Source organism: Arachis hypogaea, chromosome 9 (genome assembly GCF_003086295.3).
Source record: "Arachis hypogaea cultivar Tifrunner chromosome 9, arahy.Tifrunner.gnm2.J5K5, whole genome shotgun sequence".
Classification (NCBI taxonomy): domain Eukaryota; kingdom Viridiplantae; phylum Streptophyta; class Magnoliopsida; order Fabales; family Fabaceae; genus Arachis; species Arachis hypogaea.
In genome coordinates this window covers 46,132,800-46,153,841 of record NC_092044.1, presented here as the reverse complement: position 1 = coordinate 46,153,841, position 21,042 = coordinate 46,132,800, and the positions used below count along the sequence as shown (strand labels likewise).

The window sequence follows — 21,042 nt, the reverse complement described above, 5'->3', positions numbered from 1 at the left end:
GACTTCATCACTCTAGTTTGTTCTCTTTACTTGTTGCTTACTCTTTCATATCCTTAATTTATTCAGAGTTACAATTGGATTATTTTTAGAATTTATTAATATAAGAACCATTTTTATTTTTAATTGACCTTTTTTATTATTGTCTATCATGTCTTTCCTTATTCTTTATTTTTACTTTGTGAAATATATATCCATGATGAGTGAGTAGTTCTCTAACTTGATTGGGAGTTGATTGAAAGGAAACCCTTGAGTTGGAATGCTCAAGAGTAAAATTGTAATTGGGTTTATTGTTGGATTGCTCTCTAGTCACTGACACTAATCCTTCCCAAGGGAGAGGATTAGAACTTGTGAATAGAAGTAGACTTCCAACTTACTTGACTCTTCTTTACCTAGTAAAGGATAACTAAGTAGAATAACCTTCAATTATCAATTAATCTTGGGAAAACTCCAACAAGGATAGAACTTCCGATTAATCCACTCCTGGTCAAGATTTTTATTTAATTACATCAATTCTCTAATTTAATTTTTCCATTTATCAAACTCAAAATCTTTTTGGAAAACCTCTGATTAATAAGATAGCACATCTTCCTGCAACTCGTTGGGAGACGACTTGGGATTCATACTCCCAGTATTTTAATTCTAATTTTGTGACAACTCTTCTAAATTGATAAGTGGATTTTTGTTGGTTAAGAACTATACTTGCAATGTATCACTCATATTAATTTCTTAATATGCCAATTTTTGCCACGTCAATCCACTCTAAGCTTACTCAGCTTTTGAGGAGGAAAGAACTTGGCTAAGAAGACCGTGACAGCTTATCCCAAGAGTTCAGGCTATCTTTAGGTTGAGAGTCCAACCATACTCTAACTCTGTCTCTTACAGCAAAAAGGAAAAGCATAAGCCTGTAGACCTCGGGATCAACCCCATTGGTCGTAATAGTATCACAGATCTGCAAGAATTCAGTTAAGAACTGAAAAGGATCTTCTGATGGAAGTCCATAAAACTTGCAATTCTGTTGCATCAGAGAAACTAATTGAGGCTTTAGCTCAAAATTGTTTGCTCCAATGGCAGGGATTGAGATGCTTCTTCCATGGAAGTTGGAATTTGGTGCAGTAAAATCACCAAGCATCTTCCTTGCACCTCCACCATTATTATTGGGTTCGGCCATCTCTACTTCTTTTTCAAAAATTTCAGTAAAGTCCTCTTCAGAATATTGTGTTTTAGCTTCTCTTAGCTTCTTCTTCAGAGTCCTTTCAGGTTCAGGATCTGCTTCAAAAAGAATGTCCTTGTCCTTCCTCCTGCTCATATGAAAAAGAAGAGAACAGAAAAGAAATGGAATCCTCTATGTCACAGTATAGAGATTCCTTTATGTGAGTAGAAGAGAAGAAGAATAGAAGGATGAGAAAAGAGAAGAAGAAAAATCCGAACACAAAGAGAAGAGAAGGTTCGAATTTATGAGTAGAAGAGAAGTGTTAGTAGATAAATAAAATAAATAGAAAGAGATGAGAGGGAGAGAATTTCAAAAATTAATTAAAAAGGAAGAGGAAAATATTTTTGTTTTTATTTTAAATTAAAGTTAAACTTCGAATTTATAAAAAGGAATAAAATTAAAATTTAAAACAATTAATTAATTAAAAAGATTTTTAAAAAAGAGGAAGGTGATTTTCGAAAATTAGAGAGTTAGTTAGGTGGTTTTGAAAAAGATAAGAAACAAACAAAAAGTCAATAAGTTAGCTGAAAAAGATTTGAAAATCAATTTTGAAAAGATAAGAAGTTAGAAAAGATTTTTGAAATTGATTTTGAAAAAGATATAATTTGAAAAAGATATGATTGAAAATATATGATTTTAAAAAGATATGAATAAAAAGATATGATTGAAAAGCAATTTTTGAAAAAGATTTGATTTTTAAAATTAAAATTGATTACTTGACTAACAAGAAACTAAAAGACATGATTCTAGAAATTAAAGATTGAACCTTTCTTAACAAGAAAGTAACAAACTTCAAATTTTTTAATCAATCACATTAATTGTTAGTAAAGTTTTCGAAAATTAAGAAAAAGATTTTGAAAATTAATTTTTAAAATTTTTGAAAATATAATAAAAAATGAAAAAGATTTGATTTTTGAAAAAGATTTTGAAAAGATAGGATTTTTAAAATTAAAATCTTGACTTGACTAACAAGAAACAACTAATTTTAAAATTTTTTGACTAAGTCAACCAAAAGATTTCAAAATTTATGACAGAAATAAGGAAAGGATATTTTTTTATTTTTTTGAATTTTTAATGATGAGAGAGAAAAACACAAAAATGACTCAAAACATAAAAATTATAAATCAAAACACATGATGCATGCAAGAACACTATGAATGTCAAGATGAACACCAAAAACACTTTGAAGATCATGATGAACATCAAGAACTTATTTTTGAAAATTTTTTAAGAAAAGAAAAACATGCAAGACACCAAACTTAGAGATTTTTCATGTTTAGACACTATGAATACAAAAATGCATATGAAAAACAAGGTAAGATGCAAAACAAGAAAACATGAAGATCAAACAAGAAGACTTGTCAAGAACAACTTGAAGCTCGTGAAGAATGCAATGCATGAATTTTTGAAAAAATTTTTGAAAATTAAAAAGATGCAATTGACACCAAACTTAAAATTTAACTCAAGACTCAAACAAGAAACACAAAATATTTTTGATTTTATGATTTTATTAATTTTTTTGGATTTTTCGAAAATTATTTTTAGAAAAATGAAAAAGAAGAAAAATTTTGAAAGATTTTTGAAAACTTTTTGAAAACAACATAAAGGAAAATTACCTAATTTGAGCAACAAGATGAACCGTCAGTTGTCCAAACTCGAAAAATCCCCGGCAACGGCGCCAAAAACTTGGTGCACAAAATTGTGATACACAATGGTGCCAACAACTTGTACGCACAATTGTAATCTTACTCTTTTTCACAACTTCGCACAACTAACCAGCAAGTGCACTGAGTCGTCCAAGTAATAAACCTTACGTGAGTAAGGGTCGATCCCACAGAGATTGTCGGCTTGAGGCAAGCTATGGTCACCTTGTAAATCTCAGTCAGGCGGATTCAAATGATTATGGAGTTTTAATAATTAAAAGATAAATAAAACGTAAACTAAATATAGAGATACTTACGTAAATCATTGGTGGGAATTTCAAACAAGTGTATGGAGATGCTTTATCCCTCTTGAATCTCTGCCTTCCTACTGCCTTCATCTAATCCTTCATACTCCTTTCCATGGCAAACTGTATGTAGGGCGTCACCGTTGTCAATGACTACTTCCCATCCTCTCAGTGAAAAAGGTCTTCTACGGTTTCCCGCATGGCTAATCAGTTGTTGGTTCTCAATCGTGTAGGAATAGGATTTACTATCCTTTTGCATCTGTCACTGTCATCCCATCCCAGATCCTACTCGGAATACCACAGACAAGGTTTAGACTTTTCGGATCTCAAGAATACCGCCAATGGATTCTAGCTTATACCACGAAAATTCTGATCTTACGGAATGGAAGGCTTTGTTGTCAAGAGAGGCAACCATGCGTCGTGGACCAGGAATCCAAGAGATACACACTCTAGCTTTCGTAGGTAGAACAGAAGTGTTTGTCAGGCACGCGTTAATAAGTCAGAATGGTGATGAGTGTCACGGATCATCACATTCATCAAGTTGAAGTGCGAATGAAAATCTTAGAACAAGAATAAGCATGAATTGAATAGAAAATAGTAGTAATTGCATTAATACTCGAGGAACAGCAGAGCTCCACACCCTTAATCTATGGTGTGTAGAAACTCCACCGTTGCAAATACATAAGTGATGAAGGTCCAGGCATGGCTGCGAGGCCAACCCCCAAAACGTGATCAAAGGATCAAAAGATAATCCGAAGATGTTCTAAAAATCCCCCAGATGAAAATACAATAGCAAAAAGTCCTATTTATACTAGACTAGTTACTAGGGGTACATAAATGAGTAAATGATGTAAAACTTCGCTTCTGGGCCCACTTAGTGTATGCTTGGGCTGAGCATTGAAGCTTTCACGTGTAGAGGTCTTCCTTGGAGTTGAACACCAATTTGTAACTTGTTTCTGGCGTTTGACTCTGCTTTGCAACTTGTTTCTGGCGTTTAACGACAGAATAGGGCAGAAAGCTGGCGTTAAAAGCCAGTTTGCGTCGTCTAAACTCGGGCAAAGTGTGGACTATTATATATTGCTGGGGCCGAAACCAATGAACACCATTATCACTTATGTATTTCCAACGGTGGAGTTTCTACACCTCATAGATTAAGGTGTGGAGCTCTGCTGTTCCTCGAGTATTAATGCAAAGTTTTATTGTTCTTCTATTCAATTCAAGTTTATTCTTATTCTAAGATATTCATTTGCACACAAGAACATGATGAATGTGATGATCAAGTGACACTCATCACCATTCTCACTTATGAATGCGTGCCTGACAAACACTTCCGTTCTACATGAAAACAAGCTTGAATGTATATCTCTTGGATCTCTCTTCAACGATTCACATCGTCTCTCTTGACAACAGAGCATCTAAATCCGAGATGAGAATCTTTGTGGCATAGGCTAGAATCAATTGGTAGCATTTCTGAGATCCAGAAAGTCTAAACCTTGTCTGTGGTATTCCGAGTAGGATCTGGGAAGGGATGACTGTGACGAGCTTCAAACTCGCGACTGTGGGGCGCAGTGACAATGCGCAAAAGGATCATTGGATCTTATTCCAACACGATCGAGAACCGACAGCTGATTAGCCATGCGGTAGCTGTGCCTGGTATTTTTCATCCGAGACGAGAAATCCGACAGTTGATTAGCCGTACAGAAACCGTAGAGGACCATTTTCACTGAGAGGACCGGAGGTAGCCGTTGACAATGTTGATCCCCAACATACAGCTTGCCATGGAAAGGAGTATGAATGATTGAATGAAGACAGTAGAAAAGTAGAGATTCAGAAGGAATAACGCATCTCCATATGCTTATCTGAATTTTCCACCAATGAATTACATAAGTATCGCTATCTTTATTTTATGTTTATTTATCTTTTAATTATCAAAGCTTCATAACCATTTGAATCCGCCTGACTGAGATTTACAAGATGACCAAAGCTTGCTTCAAGCCGACAATCTCCGTGGGATTGACCCTTACTCACGTAAGGTATTACTTGGACGATCCAGTGCACTTGCTGGTCAGCTGCACGGAGTTGTGAAAAGTGTGAATCACGATTTCGTGTACCACATACACACAGCTGCCCAATCAGAGTGCATGGATTGCTTCGAGCACGTCGTGCGGTCAGTTAGATTATCGTCTAGTATGCATGCGCACAGCTACTTATGCATACACACAGGAAGAGATTTTCACAAAGTGTGCGGACGCACAAGTCTATGTGTACGCACAGGTGTCCGCACATTACATCATTAAAATGGCACGTGACTCGCAATTTTGGGGGCTTGGAGGCCCATTTCTGAAGCCATTTAGCTCATATTGAAGGGGAAAGGAAGACTATAACATATCATATCATTAGTATAGTTTAGGAGTAGTAGTAGGAAACTTTTAGTTTAGTTTTTCTCTAAGTTTTTCATCTTCTCTATTAGGGTTTATATTAATGTTTTACATTCAAGTACAATTTCCATTTTTTATCTTTGATTTTGCTAGCCTCCATTGTAAGTATCTCTTTGTTATTACTCTTTATAGACACATTGTTCTTACTCTTTCTTATAATTCAAGTTATAGTTCAACTTTACCTCTTTTGTAATTTCAATTTCTTGTTGATGAATTTGATATTTGATATTTGTTTCATGCTTTCTTGTGTTATTCTTGTTGATTGAGATCAATTGTTGCTTTTAGTTTCAAGCCTTTTCTCATTTTCCCCATGTTTAAGGTTTTTGCCCACCAAGTGTTTGACAAAATGTCAACCATGGTTTTAGGCTAAATTTTTGGCTTTTGGCTTGGGGAAAGTGAACAATTGGGTTCTTAGAGTTGGAATGTTCAACATTTAGTGTCAATTCTTAGATTGTTAATTGTTCTCTTCCCACTAACGCTAATTTGTTGCTAAGGCAATTAGCAAGCAATTTAGGATTTGTGGGTTAGGAACACTTATGCTCATTTAACTTACTTTCTGATGTGAGGGTTGATCAAGTGAGAATAATCCATTATAATTGTCATAGTTGTGGTTCTAATAAGGGAAGGACCCCTAGCTCACTCCAAGCCAAGACTCTTTTCATGCTTTCAATCTTTTATACACACTTATGTTAATCTCTTTTATACTTTACTTGTTTACAGTGTGTAGTCAGTTCTTTAATTTCTTCATTAGTTCAATCATTACAATTTTTCATGTTCTTTTATTGCTTTATATGTTCATTTCTTTATTGAAAACCCCTTGATCACTACAACCAGAATTGTACATGTAACGTCCCGTCTAGCAAAATTACCATGCTTAAGTCAGGGTATTTCTACTAGAAAGAACATTATGTAACCTTCTCTAGTATTAACTACTTAATTATCGAGCCTTTGTATGGAGTTTGTGTTTCAGTTTTAAGAAAATGCCAAAAAATTTGTTTTTATTCATTAAAGTCATAATTCAAACATTTACAAGTAAGAATAATCACATAGTTACTATTGATAATAATTCTTATACAAAAGAAACCAAATGAAACTCAAATACAATATACCAAACCTACCCCTCTATATGAAATAAAATCTCAAAGGACAACAGCGAGGGGACTCTATGAAAGCAATTAAAACCATAAAGAAAAACCTACTAATCGCTTGCAGCTTCAAATTGCGTCTTCAAACCTGTGTAACTGAAAGGGTGAAAAGTTTGGGGGTAAGAACCAAACCACATGTTCTCAGTAGAGGTCAAGAATGCCGTGAAAGTAAAGAATAAAATGCAAATAGTTAATTCCATTCGGAAATATTTAAAAGAAAAACTGTTTTCATCTGCTATGATCTTTACTCACCTTATCAATCTTTTATTTTGAAAACCAACGGCACAACATTCAAAAATCCAAAATCTTATAAAGGTTCAGTTAATTATCCAAAATTCTAAACACATATTTTCCTTTATGAAAATCTTAAAAGTTTTTCTAGACCGTATGAATGTCTAATCTGTTCCAAGCATAGCTTCATTAAGTCTATGCTGAACCAGCTCAATCTTTCATACTTACTAAACCTCAAACACAATCCAATCATGGCCTCAGGCCCAATTAATTCAACCAACACCCAATTCACCACAATCCAGCCAATCAGTTACAAACACAAGTAATGAGGTTCAAACACAATCAAGAGCAATTATATCAAGTATAGCAATTAGTAGTTATTAGAATTATTCATTTAGGCAAACCAATTACAATATACACACCCAAACAATGTCACATAGATGCATATGATGAATGCCTAGTCCTAGCGCAGGTAATGAGCTCATCTGTCAGTTTCTACCCGCTCCCGACGTAACCCAAAGCAGCTGAAATGGGTATGGCTTTCCAGTTGGCTATACCCCTGTGTACAGGAAATAACCCCTTTGCCACCACAGGGTCCACAGCATGCTGGAAATAACACATCTGTCACTGCAGGAATGTATGCCGACACACCTTCTGTATACAAGAAATAACCCCTCTGCCACTACAGAAATGGAACAGGTGGTCACGGTACTTCTGTAGCAGGAAATAACTCCTCTTTCTTACAGAATTAAAATATGGATCTGTACCGCAGGAAAGCGTTCTCGGTAGTTACACCACCATCCATCTGACTGCCTCAATGCAGCAGATGAACAAACAAATAACTCTAGAGTTGCCTTAATGCAATAAATAAACAAACAAGCACCTCTTGGGTTGCTTTAAGCAACAAATGACCCAACAGGTCCTCTGCTTTTTATCATACTACTCTTTCAGCAATTGCCACAGCAATATATTCTCAAAAATATTTGATAATAGAAAATCTATTTCTTAAATTCCATATCCAAAATAATTACCAACACAACTTAGCAACCTAATTTCTATTTTGTTTTTAAAAAATCAAATGAATTCAGAATTACACAAATTTTATATCCATGCAACCATCTCGGATTAAGCTTTCTGTTGAACCAAAAATCATAATTTTTCATTGATATCTAGCTTCGGGAATATAAGCAAAACCGTGACTGCTCTGCAGTGTTTTAAATCCAGAAAACAGCAGCAGCATACAACATTCGAAATTTCATATAAAATTCAAATTGAATCCAACCACCTTCAAAATTAATGTGGTTAAACTTAACTTATCCAAATTTATTTCTCAATTGGTTCCAGGAACATACCATTTTTAATGAAGGAGTTAAGTAGCTTGGAAGTTAGGTAATTTTCTGCAAAATTCTGTTTTACAAATCAGTAAACACAACCTCTTCCAAGTCCCATAACTCACTTATTAAAATATAGAAAACTCTGAAATTTGAATCATACGTACTAATCATACTCAAATTTCACCTCTAATTAGTTTCATCTCAATATCATTCCAGAATTAAAAATTATAAAGTCTCAAAGTTACTGATTTAGAAAACAAAACCTGATTTTACTGCATAATACACCTTACTTTAAAAATCCATATCTTTAAAACCACAACTCTAACAATTCTAAATTTTTATGAAATTAAATTATTAGGACCAGAGTTTTATTTAAAATTGGTTCCATTTCAAAATTCAAACTGGAGAGATCCCAATAGAGGAAACAAGTTGCTGCTGTGTTAAACGTTCTGCAGAAAAACCAGATTTGACATCCGTAATTCAAAAATTCACCATAAATCATAAACTTAATGAAAAAGTCTCAAATTTTCCAATTAGTTCCTTATATTCCCAAGTTTATCCCAGACTTGGTTTCACACAATTCTGATAATCACAGAATTAGTTATAGCTTTTCAAAAATGCTGACTCAGTTTAGAAATTATGCAGAAAATCAGATTTTAGAATTCAACTTTGAAAAATCATAACTAATTCTCTAGTTGATACAAAACCTTCAAAATTGAGTTTTCACAATTACACTTAATATAATTTACTTAACACTTAAATTTTTATCATTTCAGTCACAATAAAGTCACTGATTCACTTTCAAAGTTGCCGTTTAATTTCAAGAGAACTTGATTTTCAGCAAACCAATTAGTATTCAAAATCCAACCCTTCAATACCCCTCAAAACCAATTCCAAATCAACTACCAACCAAGTTCATTAACATTACAATATACCAAATAATAGCTCAACAGCAACAAATCCAACATAATCCATTAAAATTCAGTAATTCTCAACAATAAGTCATCAAACTATTCCCAATCTACATAATCAATCAATATCACCAATCAACAATTCCAAATCACAATCTCAACCATTCCAATCACAATTTCAGCCACAATTCAATATTCACACAACCAATCAATATCACTATCAATAATTCCAATTACACTTCACAAGCACAACTTAGCATTCATATCATCAATTAATCACTCGCAACAATTAAAACTATTTGCAATTTACTCAATAAACCTTGCGGGCATTCTTAAATTGAAATCGTTTTAAACCCCCTACCTTGATGTCGCAATTATAAGAAGCCGAAGGCAGAATTACGGCGAGACAGCTGGCTAGATCCCTATTAGTCACACAACCATTTCAGCCAAGAAAGCAGGGGCACTACATCTCAGCATAACTGGGACAGCAGTAGCATTAGCTTCCACAACAATGACCATGGTTGCAGTGAAATGAAGATTTCGAATTCAATGGAATCGAAAGGCAGAAACAGCTCAGGTAATTTAAAATGGAGCACAGGCCAAAGTTGAATTAAAACAAAAAAAAAGCAGTTTAATAAGAAATTGGCAGAATAGAGCGTGTAATTGGAGCAAAAATAAGGGGAAAAGGCTAACCCAGGCCAATGGATGTTGAACCTAATTAGAACTGGAACAGGGCAGCAGTGATTCCTAGCAATCATTCCCGATGGTTCCGGCAGCAGCAACACCACGCCAATGGCTCAATTCCACAGCAACTCCAACTGTCAGAAGAATGAGCACTAGAAGTAGAAACAACTGTGTCTATGGCAACTCCAAATCGATGGCAACAGTGGCAACAGTGGCACCAGCCCCTTCTTTGTGTGCAGAGGCGATAGTGATAGCTAGGGTTCGATGGAAGTGCCTCTCCCTGATGGTGGGTTGAACAGTGGCGACGGCGATGGAAGTTTAACAACGGAGGTGACTGGGAGGGACGGCGGTGATGTGGCTCCAACAGCGCACCATCCTTCTCCTTCTTGCCCTCCACTTCTCCCACACTCTCCTATATGACAGCAACAGCAGCGACGCTGCCTATGTTACCCGCCGGCACTGCTTCTCCCTTCCCCTCTTCCCTCTGCGTCTCGCTCTCTCTCGACCTCTCTTCCCTTGTTTTCTCTTATTTCTTTCTTGTCTGTGTTGATAAGTTTATTTGTGTGGATTGCATTCATCCATGAATGAATGGTGGGGAAAAAAGAAGCGTGGAGGAATAAGGGAGGGGTTAGTGTACCTACGTGTGTTAAGCAAGGTTGCGAGAACGGACCGGTCAAAAAACCGGTGAGTTCACTGGTTTAATGGTTTACTGGTTCGACCGAGGTTCAACTGGGGTTTAACCGGTTTAATTAAATATTAAATAAAATTATTAAAAAACCTAAAAATAATTTTAAATATATAAATTCAATAATTTCTAACTTAATAAAATTTAAAATTTCACATAATAAATTATCCATTACTTAATATTAGAGGTTCACAAACAACTTCAAACATCAAAGTTTATAACTAAACAAAAAAAACTAAGAACACTCACGTTGTTGTTCAACTGAGATTTGATTATATTATCCAAATCAGAAGTACAATGAAGGTGACTTGTTATAATAGATTGTTAATAATGGAACGCATTCAACATTCCACCTCGTCCCTCATACCATAATTTAGCACAAATAATGAGGTTTTGCAACTAAGCATTAGGTTTAACCATGAATTACATGTGAAAACGTACCAAAGAATGTTAGAAACATAAACCAACCTAAACAAAAAAAATTCCAAAACAATGTCATTGCTTTCGGGGCTATGAATGGCTATTGGTCAAGAATGTTATGCACATAAAAGTTGAATAGGTCCACTGCTTGACCCTGCCACACGCCTAAATGAAGAAGTATTCAAAGCTCTAGAAATATTCATATAAATTCTTTGCACTCATGTATTAAACAGTACATTGTCAGTAAATAAAATTATGTCATTAAATTATATGGCATAACATTATTTATGGGAACAGCCTGATCTCCTGCAAGCTGTGTAACCTTTTTTTTTAAATGAAAATAATATACTATAAAATTAAAAGATAACTTACCTTCTTTCCAAGCTCCAGCCACGCCATTCATAAGCATATAATAGATCTGCAAAATTAAACAAATTGCAATATATTTCAAAAACAATATACAGGAAAAATGATGGAAGTAATCGGCAGCTCATTAATGGTGGATTTCTTCATTCATCAGGAATAGCCACAAAAAAAAAATTACATATTTCATATAGTGAGTGGAATAAGTAAACACAAAAGTGGGTCAAAAGGCAAAATCCAACACATGTTTTTCAAATCTCAGTTTATGCACGATAAATTGAGAAGTCAATAAATTGAGACAGTGCTGTGGATAAAGACCAATAGAAGTTGTACAATGAAAATCACTGCCAAAATGTTCTGCAACAATCATATTGAATTTGAAGATAGAGATTTCAGAGGCAAGCTGGGCAACAAAGCCAAATACCAAATGAAGGTAAAGCTTTTAATTTCTGCACTAAAATTTGATGATAGAGATTTCAGAGGATGACTATTCCACTCAAAATACCTGAGTTTTGCCAGAAAACGACTCTAAAATTGTGGGAACGTATACACTCGACTGTCTTAGATGTGAAGCTTGATAAAACTTGAGAATCTTTAGGCTAGGCATATTGTAATACTCGGCAGTAAGCAGTAAGCAGCATAACTAAATTAATAATTAGTTTCCCATTCAACAAATTGACAAATTATCAAGCCAAATAATCTCCAGAACAAGTTCAAGAACAGAAAATCACTCACTGTAAAAAAAATTAGACAACCGACCAACAACAGTATAACAGAATCAAGAATATCATCAACAATCCTAGACCACGGCGATAACAACAATAATTGAAGAAGAAAAATTAAAACAACAATTACAGTAAAAAAAATACCTTCTCTTCTAGAGCACAGAGGTGAGGGAGCACGACGGAAGGTTGGACGCGGCAGAACTAGAGAAGAGGTGGCCTGGACCACCGTGGAACTGGAGAAGAGGTGGCCTGGACCGCCACGGAATTGGAGCCCAGGAGGGTGGTGCGCGGCGGAACTAGAGCAGAGGAGCAGAGCCGGCGCAGCGGAACAGCGGCTGCGCACCGGAGGAAGCACGCGAGACGAGATGCAGTAGGGACGGCAGCTTCAAGTAGTTGAGACGGCGGAGGTGATATGGCAGTGAGTCTAGGGCTGGGAGAACTGGTGAAGGGGATCTAGGGGTTGGGAGGAGAGGCTTCTGTGCTTCCCCTGACTGCGACGGACGGCGGCGGTGACTCATTCCTTGCGGCTTTCGACGATCGGCGATGAGGCTAGGGTTTCTGTTTTGGTTTCGGGAGAAAGAAGGAGATGGGAGAAGGACTGGAGACTGGAAAGTGGAAACTGAATAGGGATTTAGGGCTTCCTTCCACTTTTTTTTTTTCGCCAAAACGACGTCGTTTAGCATCTTAACTTTCAAACCAAAAACCGCAAAAAAATCGGACGGTTCTTTCGGTTTACCGATTAACTGCCGGATCGACCGGTTTTTTATCGGTTTTTTGTGGGGCGATTTTTAACATTACCCGGACTGGTTAGGTGACCGGTTCCCGGTTATTCCGGTTAAACCGGTCGATCCGGTTCGGTTTTCAGAACCATGGTGTTAAGTAATTGGGTGAAGAGTATACGTGTTAGATGATAATAGTACTTAAAAATAAGAAATATAGAGTTAGGGTTAGAATAAAATATATAGGATTAATATCTGAATTTTACAAAATTTTCAAGATAAAATGATAATTTATGATTTAAATATAATATTGTGAAAATTAATCTCGGAACACAATTTTATTTATTAATTCATTAATGAGTTCAAATAATTATTTCTAATTTAAATCATAACATAAATATTCTAATCATTTTATAAAACAGTTTAAACCTGAAGTATCTATTGCCTAAATTAAATTATATGACATTTTCATTATTTTTCTATTACCAAAGCTTTAATTTCAATTTGTATAAAATAACTAGTTATAATCAAAATTTGTGCACAAATACTAATTGACTTAAACCTAAAGTATTTATCAAAATCAATTTAATCATTCCTAATAAATTAATCTTCAAGAGCACAAACTAATAAAATAAACCATATTTATTCATAATTGAAATTTCTTAAATTAAGTTATATATTGCTTCCATTACTAAATCTTAATTTCAAATTATATGAAATAACAATTGTAAAATTACACAAGAATATTAATTAAATCAACCCAAATATTAGTAAAATTAATTTAATTACTCTTAATTGTTCAATTTATAAAATAAAGAGTCCAAATTAATAATAAGTCATAACTTATTCATAATAAAAATGACTTAAATTAAATTGTACAATTCTTTCTTAATTTTCAATTACTAAAATTATACAAAATATTCGATTATATAAAATTACTTAAGAATCTTAATTTGTTTAAAATGAAATTACCTCTAAATCTACTTAATTATTTCTAATAAAAATAATTTTTAAAATTATAAAGTTTAAACTTAATAAAATAAAATCACAATTTATTTATAATTATATTTTCAAAAATGTGGGATGTTACATAATATCCAACTTACAAAAATTTTTGCCCTCGAAAATTGATATAAGATGAAGAAAAGATTTATATTCACATCCCCTTTTGAAATTTTTTAAAGATACCAAGAAAATCATATCACATAAACATAGAAGAAAATATACTAGGTAATGCAAGGTTGAAAAAATAACTTAACACAAGAAAAATTTTAAAATCTAAATCAAATTGGCACAATATTCGTTCACAACTTTTAACAAAATATGATCACTTCCTTTCGTCGTCTCAAAACTCCACAACTCCTTATTACTTCGTATACTAACCAAATTCACTTTTCGCACCCACAAATCGCATCCCTAAGAACTAGCGCATATAAGAAATACGAAACATGAGAAGAGAAAGACAAACGGCACGAAAGGTTTATGTGAGAAATTGGAAGAATACTCAAGTTCGCAATTGTACAAGATGGTATTTTGAAAGGATTTGAAGGAATGCGTGAAATCATCAACAAACAAGGACATATATATAAGCAATGAAATGGAGCATAAAGGGAGTTAGTCCGAAGCTTAGGAAGAAATTTTAAATCGAACCGTTTCAATATGAACATTATTAGGAAAAATAGTGTAACAATTTAGAACAACTTCAATTTTGAAATACAGGGAATTAGTTTGTCTTTTTCAAAAGAATATATATAAATCCAATATTTTTCCAAAAGTACTAAACTTAGTATAAATTATACGTTATACTGATTTTAATTTCAAATCCAAACAAATCATGCATGGTTTGTAAATTAAAGATTGTTTGATGTTAAGGGCAAAATAGTTTCTTTAAAAATCTTGGAGGATACTTAAGTACATAATTAGGTAAGGATAGCCATAAACTTATGGTAAAGTTGGAAAAAAGTCAGCTTCTATTCAAAGAATAAATTCTGAAATAAAATTTTCTATAAATCAATAAAAAAATAAGTGGTATATCACAAACAAACAAGATTGAACTATATAAAGAAGTTTCAAAGTTTATGTAAGAAAGTCTAGGCTGAAAATTAAACAATCCCATCAAAATTTAAGCAAGGGTTGTAGATACAGTCAAATAAAAAAAGATTTAAATTGAAATTTTTCTCAAAGGGAATCTGAAACAAGTACTCAAGAAGGAAATTACAAGAAATGGTATGTTGCATCGAAATAAATCCAAGTTCAAAGCAAGGAGCATAGAGTTTGTAAGGTGTTCATACCCTGGGTCAAGCTGTCCGACCCGGGATGTTTAGCGACAAGCCGACCGACCTCTTCAGGTCAGACTATCCGACCTCTTCTCAAAAGAGCTCGGCCAACTCACCAAAGGAGCCCAAAGTAGGCCCAAAACAAAGGAACATAGCCCAATCTAAAGGCAGCCAAAGCCCAGAAAGATAAAGGCGGTTCCCCTGAAGATAAGATGACCTCACTCAAAGATAAAGATAAGATAAGATAAGATAACTAACTTATCTTATCTAAAAAGGTCACTCCACACCATTATAAATACACTAGAGCCCCCAGGTATAACTCATACTCTAATTCTACTCAATACCTGCTTAATACCCTTGCTAACTTAAGTATCGGAGTCCTTTGCAGGTACCCCCTACCCTTCGGTGACAAAGGATCAGTAGCACTCTCAGTTCCACAAGTCGGACACACCAGCTCCGGCCGCTGTACACCTGCCGGACACGTCGGCTCCGACCAACACAGAAGATCTCGACCGAGTTCGACCTACAGTTTCAGGTAACCCTCGCAACATTAGCGCCGTTGCCGGGGAACCTGGAAGTCATCCCATCACCATGGCGGATGACCATGACAATGACCACGATTCAGATCTAGAGGATAGAACGCCGCATAAAAACGCGGACACTACACCAAAGGATACTACTCAACTTAACAACAAAAGGATTCTCCAAACACGGGAGCCATGGAGGCGCTTCAAGACCGTTTAAAACAACTGGAAGAAGAAGCCCAACATCAACGAGAGCCTGAGAAAGACCTACAAAGGGAGATAAAGCGACGCCGGGAATTGGAGAACAAACTCCTAAAACTCGAAGCCGATCTCAAGGCCAAAGCTAATCGATCCTCTTATGAGGATAGCTCCTGCAAGAACAAGGATCCATTCACCAAAGAGATCATGAAAGCTAAAGGTCCCAAAGGACTTCAAAGCTCCAGACATGACTCCGTACAAACAGCACATCAGATCCAAGCCATCATCTTAACAATTTCAGAAGCAGGATGCATCTCATGGAGGCCTCAGATGCAATCCGTTATTCTCCATCCAAAAAGATAAGGCTAAACACGCCCCCAAGTCTATTAGGGATCAAGCAAGGAGATCGAGAGAGCCTTCGCAACTACATGAAAAGATTCAACAAAACATGTCTGGGCATATAAAGTCTGCCAACAGAAGCAGCTATCAGGGGCTTCATCAATGGTCTACGAGAAGGACCTTTTAGCCACTCAATATCCAAGAAGCACCCAAAACATCTCTGAACGAGGTACAAGAACGAGCAGAAAAGTACATCAACATGGAGAAAAACTCTCGACTAGGAGAGATCTCAAAAACAGAACATTCCTACTCCTCTCGGGATAAGGATAATGAGTCCAAGAAAAAAGAAGATCAACATGGAGAGAAGCCTAGAAAATACCACAATTACACCCCTTCGGGTGTCTCTTGTGGATGTCTACCGAGAAATATGCAACACTGAGAAGATCCCACCACCTCGCCCAATCCAAAACCAAAGAGGTCGGACGCGTTGAAGGTCCACCTCACACCAAAGAGGTCGAATGCGTTGAAGGTCCACCTCACACCAACGAGGTCGGACGCGCTGAAGGTCCACCTCACACAAAGGAGGTCGGACGCGTTGAAGGTCTACCTCACACCAAAGAGGTCGGACAAAGTTGAAAGTCCATCTCACACCAAAGTGGTCGGACAAGTTGAAGGTCCACCTCACACCAAAGAGGTCGGACAAGTCAAAAACGTCTCACACTAAAGAGGTCAAACGAGTTGAACGTCCACCTCACACCCCTGAGAGACATGTTCATAGAGGATTCGCAGGAGGAGGGATGTCTAAATCATCTCGCAAAGGACACCTCAAAGAGGTATATTAAGGAAGGGAGAGAGGTTTGAATAGGACAACGGGGTGCAAACAAGCCTTCCAAGATTTTGAAAATTCTTGGGGCAACCACTCATTCTTACCCGACCAAGGGAAAGTGAAAAGCTCATATTATACCTCGTAGTGGGAAGTTACACTAGTTAAAGAAAACAAAAGTGGGCAATAACCCGTCTACTTCATCATCAAGGCTCTACAAGGGGCCGAACTAAACTATCAAGAGATAGAACAGTTTGCCTACGCCCTTATACTCACTTCTTGATGACTCCACCCATACTTTCAAGCTCACACTATCAGAGTTCGGACCAACCAACCCATAGAAGGCATCCTACAGAAAACAAACTTAGCAGGAAGAATTCTACAGTGGGCAGTCAAGTTATCCGAAATCGATCTTCGACATAAAGCTCAGACAGCCATCAAATCATAGTATCTGGCCGACTTTATTACAGAGTACATTGACACCCCGGGAAATCCTACAAAATGGAAACTCTACATGGACGACTCTTCAAACAAAACCGGGAGTGGTGTAGGCATAATTATATAAAGCAATCAGGGAAGCCAAATCAAGCTAAATGACCAAACTGAATACGAGGCACTACTCGCTGGTTTAAGGCTAGCTAAGAAGGTAGGAGCTTACTATGTCCAGTGATTTACAAGTAGTCACCTTACAAATAGAAGGGAGCAACCAAGCTGAGGATCCCATCATGAAAAAATACCTTGGGTAATTCGGGGGACCTTGGACAAAACCAAAGAACAGCTCGGACAATTCGGGGGACCCTGGACAAAAACAGAAAACAGCTCGGACATTTCGGGGAATATGAAGTCCGACACATACCTCAGGAGCAGAATGCCTGAGCTGATGTACTTTCAAAATCAGTCAGTACCAACAGCTCGGACAATTTGGGGAATATGAAGTCTGACACATACCTCGGGAGCAGAATGCCCAAGCTGATACACTTTCAAAATCAGCCAACACTAAACCAGGGGGCAATAATAGAAGCCTCATCCAGGCTACATTACAAGACCACAACAAGGAAGGAAAACAAACCCTCTCCTCAGAGTCTGGCGACACCAGCTCATAATTCTCCTCCTCATCCCTATCCTTACAAATTCTACGGAACCTCCTAAATCGCACACAGTACTCAGGGTCAGCCACAGTAACACGCATTACAACTATGGAATCCAGTCAATCAGACATGCTATCCAGGATCTTAGTAGACATCTCAGCAATATTTTTTCAAGAAGACATAGGTCAACCATGGGGTTATTACCAAACAACTCGGACAAATAAGGAAATAACTCGGATAGTAACAGCAAAACATCAGATATCAGATACAGCAGTAAAAGAGAAACCCCAGGACTCACACGAAAGTCCAGGGGCACCCTTTAGAGGCAACAACAGGGCAAGAACACAGAGAAAATAAGCTGACAATCTATACCCAAACAGTCTGAACACCTCTCAAATAAAAGGTCAACACAAAAGGTCAAACTTTTGTACAAAAAGAGTCAGGCAACGATGAAAAGAAACAGGAACAGCAACCAAATCTTAAGCAAAGCACATATTCTCCTCAAAAGGAGAACGACAAAAGCAAAGTCACAACAAATGATCAAAGACGCAAACTTTTTACAGAAAGAACCAAAGTTCTTCAGATCAATGGGGAGCTTGGGCTAAAGAGCTCCCACAAGTCCTATGGGTATATCAAACAACTCCACACTTCACCACGCGGAGTGAAGGCAATAATCCTAGTAGAGATCGAAGAAGGATCCCCCAGAATGATCCTCTACAATAAAGAGGTCAACTCCCAAAACCAAAGGGAAGAACTCGACCTACTCGGATTAGGAAGGAAGTGTTAAAGCGTCAAATGGCCTCAAGATAGAATCATAAGGTCGGTTAGGGAAATGGAAGCTAGCAGCCAACTGGAAAGAACCATACCAAGTGTTCAGAGGAACTGGGGAAAGGCTACGACAGAGTATCCGACCTCGAGGGGCAAGAGCTACCATGGTCATGGCATGCCTGCAATCTAAAAAGGGCGCCAGGCCGAGATCCAAAAAGATTGCTTGACCTAGAATGGTAAGGACTAACATGTACACACTCTTATTCATTTTATTGTTTAAAAGTTCGCAGATTCCTTAAAAAGTTTCCTACCAAGACGTCCAATTACGACAGGTCGGCAAGGTGAAAACCAAATTCACCGCCCAATCACAACAAAGGTCGGCAAGGTGAAAACCAAATTCACCGCCCGATCACGACAAAGTCGGCAAGATGAAAACCAAATTCATCGTCCGATTACAAAGCGACAGGTCGGCAAGGTGAAAACCAACTTCACCGCCCGACCACGATGAAGACCGAATTCATCGTTTGATTTCGACAAAGGTCGACAAAGTGAAAACTAAATTCACTGCTCTACAAATTCCCAAGACGCATTAATCTGAAGCATTCATCGTCCGATTATAAAGCAACAGATCGACAGAAAGTGAAGAACAGATTCACTGTACGATCTCGATAGGAATGATCATCCGACAAAGGTGAAAACGCGATTCACCTAAAGGACGATCAAACCGGGACAGAAACCACCATCTACGAATCGGCAACGATAAACACAGAATAATGCAAGAAGTTATCGAAAGTGATCCCAAAAAGAACCTGACGAGGTCTTATGAATTGCTATATAATAACTTAAAAAGACTGGCCGACACTAAAAAGTCGAACCAAGTCAACCCAAGTTATCAGCAAATCCCCGGAATGAGGTCTGGCCAACCCTATTAAAGAGGAATTGCTATAACTTAGAAGAGATCGACCTAACGAAGTCGGTCTCCTACAAGACAAGTTATAAAAGTAATCCCTGAAAGAGACCTAACAAAGGTCCAAGAAAGAGGATTACAAAAATAACTTAGAAGAGATCGACCTAACAAAGTCGGTCTCCTACAAAACAAGTTATAAAAGTAATCCCTGAAAGAGACCTGAACAAGGTCCAAGAAAGAGGATTATAGATATAATTTAGAAGAGCCCGACATGACAAAGTTGGCTCAAACGACAAAAGTTATAAAAGTAATCCCTAAAAGAGACTTGAACAAGGTCCAAGAAAGAGGATTACAGAAATAACTTAGGAAGACCCGACATGACAAAATCGGCCCAAATGACAAAAGAGTTATAAAAGTAATCCCTGAAAGAGACCTGAACAAGGTCCAAGAAAGAGGATTACAGAAATAACTCAGGAGAGCCCCGACACGACGAAAGTTGGCCCACAACACAAAAGTTATAAAAGTAATCCCTGAAAGAGACCTGGACAAGGTCCAAGAAAGAGGATTATAGAAATAACTTGGAAAGCTACAGATTGGACCGACAAGAAGAAGTTGGACCAACGAAAGCTACAGCTTGGACCGATAAGAAGAAGTCGGACCAACGAAAGCTACAGCTTGGACCGATAAGAAGAAGTCGGACCAGCGAAAGCTACAGCTTGGACCGACAAGAAGAAGTCAGACCAACCAAAGCTACAGCTTGGACCGACAAGAAGAAGTCGGACCAACGAAAAACGTGCGCTAAAACAGACATAGCTCCGCCCAAAAAGCCACGGCTCCACGACAAGGCTATCAAAATTGTTCAGAATGACTAAAAAGTGTTCTACGAAAACACTAAAAGGTCGTCAGACAAATTTGCCCCAAGGACCACCTCGACCAAGCAGAAAGTGGACAAAATCAGAAGTGATCAAAAGAGGTTGGACAACAAAGTACCGACACTCTACAAAGATCCACAAAAACGGACAAAGACATCTCACAAACGGCCAGAGAAAGGCCAGGAATGTTTTGCTAAAAGGTACGAAGTCTTGAAAAAAGACACTACTTAAAAAGCAAAAAGCACAGCCTCAAAGACAGAGCTAAAAAGTCATCCAAACAAACTATAAAAAGGTTCCCCATCGGAACACTACCTAAAAAGTTGTTGGATTATGACTAAAAAGCCCGAACAGCAAAGACAAACAAGTTGGAAGAAGGCTGAAAAGTCCCCTCAACAAAGTAAAAGGGGCAATACCAGACTCGCACAAGGAGAAAC

At 37.0% G+C, this 21,042-nt stretch overlaps 1 long non-coding RNA gene across 1 annotated transcript; it reads right to left on the bottom strand.

Moving 5' to 3' along the window:
* Positions 1 to 6,577: 6,577 nt before the first annotated feature.
* Positions 6,578 to 12,775, bottom strand: LOC112710944 (uncharacterized). The gene is made up of 3 exons (XR_003157109.3): positions 12,239 to 12,775; positions 11,379 to 11,424; positions 6,578 to 6,837 (listed from the first exon to the last, which is right to left on the bottom strand). It is a non-coding gene; the product is annotated as an uncharacterized lncRNA (long non-coding RNA).
* Between the last annotated feature and the right edge of the window lie 8,267 nt (positions 12,776 to 21,042).